Source organism: Adiantum capillus-veneris, chromosome 11, assembly GCF_014529385.1.
Source record: "Adiantum capillus-veneris isolate H3 chromosome 11, ASM1452938v2, whole genome shotgun sequence".
Lineage (NCBI taxonomy): Eukaryota > Viridiplantae > Streptophyta > Polypodiopsida > Polypodiales > Pteridaceae > Adiantum > Adiantum capillus-veneris.
Window position 1 is genome coordinate 131,188,173 of NC_140941.1, and position 2,113 is coordinate 131,190,285.

Consider the following 2,113-nt stretch of genomic DNA (forward strand, 5'->3'; position numbering starts at 1 on the left):
TGGCGTCATCGATTCTTCAAATAACAAAGCACACTCGAGAACGAGAGGCCGGCGCGATTCTCAATCGTCAAGAATGGCCTTTAATGATGTCGACTTTTCCTCTTACAGCGATGGCTTCAATTCTCCTCATTGTTGCTTTTGATTCCCTTCTTGGTGCTCTCTGGAGGCCACCCCACCTCTTGAGTGCTCACGACCTTCCTCTCACCTATGGCCATTTTCCTTCAAATGGCGGCTCTCCTCAAGCAGCTTTCCCAAACCATGGCCACTTGCAGTTTTTTCTGTAGCTCGCGGAACTTCTCTCTCTTATCTTGCATCACCTCCTCTTGCATGCCCTCTATCGGATCTCCTTTTCACCTGGCGGCCTTGCAACCTCCCCTTACTGTAGAGCTGCCCTTACTGCACCTGGCGTTCTCCCGTGGCTGCCCTTGATTTCGCCCTCATGAGCACCTCAAGGCTGGAATCTGCACCACCCCGTGGACCTCAGCCTGTACTGCAGCTCCTCCACATCTCTGCAAGGCGGCCCCCCTCAGCTGTGCTTCCTCAAGCTCCCCTCAACCCTGCCTTCCCAGATTCTCAAGCCCGGCTCTGTCCTGTGCCCCCAGCCCACGGCTCAATCCTCTGGCTCTGCCCTGTGGCAGAAATCTCTTTTGCTCCTGGCCTCCCTTCTCTGGCTCCTTCCCCTTCAATTGCATGCCACCACCACTTGGCTCCCCTCCAATCATGCATGGCCCAAGCAGCCCTCTCTCCTCGTATGGCCAACCGCATGCGGCCCCCCTTAGCTGACTCCTCTCTCCGCATGTAGACACCACAGATGGCACCACATTCCTACATGCAATGGCAAACCTGCCCTCGTTTTTATTAGCATGGCAAACCTTTCAAAAAAATTTATCTTGCGCCTTAGCGGCCATTCCCACCTGTGGTCAACCGCAATCCCAAGCACCGCCAAGTGGGTGGACCATGAGGCTGCAGTAGCCGCATCCGAGTACTCCTAGCTTCAAGTAGCCCTAGCAGCCCCTTTCGAGTCGCACTTCAATTGCTTTGTAATTTTCCGGTAGTGGAGGGCACCCTGATTGTGGGCCATCCCGAACTTGCCGTAATTATGACAAATAATTACGGTAGTGGAGGGCACCCTGATTGTGGGCCATCCCGAACTTGCCGTAATTATGACAAATAACCTCACTTCAATCTTTAGTCCTTGAAACAACCCTCCAAAAAAAAAAACTCATGGCCAAATAATGGGACCATAGATTTTCCATAGAGTAAATTCCCAGCATCGACGAGCAGTTTACTTATGAGATATTAAAAACGATGCCTGACCTACTAATTGCCACATCTGGCATACACATCTTTGTGGGACCTATTCCCGGTTGCACCTGGTACTTGTCCAAGCCTTCTACTATCACACTGTCTACTGCCCTTTACCTTCTGCTGACACTTTCCATGGTCCGACACACCTTAGGTGCACCACCGTTGAGAGTGACCGGTTGATTAAGTACATAGACGTACTTACAGCTTCCCCCCAAAGCTCAAGCGGTAGGCCTGCATGCAGCCGCATGCTTCGTGATCGCTCCATGATTGTCCCGTTCATCCTTTCTGAAATCCCATTTTGTTGAGGTGTCCTTGGGGTTTTCCTTTGCCCCCGAATGCCATTGCTAGCACAAAAGCTTTCAAAAGCTTGGCTACAATATTCGTCTCCATTGTCCGATCTGAGGCATTTAACCTTGGTACCTGTTTCATTCTCCACAAAGGCTTTCCGCCTTTGAAACATCGGACTTATTCTTCATGACATAAACCCATGTTTTTCTAGTCCCATCGTCTATGAATGTTACATAGTACAATGAGCCACCAAGTGATGGTGTACTTGCAAGACCCCAAACATCAGAATGAACCAACTCAAGTTTTTTATTTTTTCTTTCATTTCCTAATTTTTGACATTTTACCCTCTTTTGTTTACCATAAACACAATCTTCACAGAACTCTAACTCCACTTCTTTCAAACATGGTAGAAGCTTCTTTGTCTGAAGGATTTGCATTCCTTTGGCACTCATGTGCCCAAGCTGGTAGTGCCACACCGCACTGTCAACTTCTGTAATTGCTGCACAAGCTGAAGGTT

The 2,113-nt window shown here is 49.3% G+C and overlaps 1 pseudogene; it reads left to right on the plus strand.

Annotated features, from left to right (window-relative positions):
* The first annotated feature begins 327 nt into the window (after nt 1-327).
* On the plus strand, nt 328-862 carry LOC147448014 (uncharacterized; annotated as a pseudogene).
* The last annotated feature ends 1,251 nt before the right edge of the window (nt 863-2,113 follow it).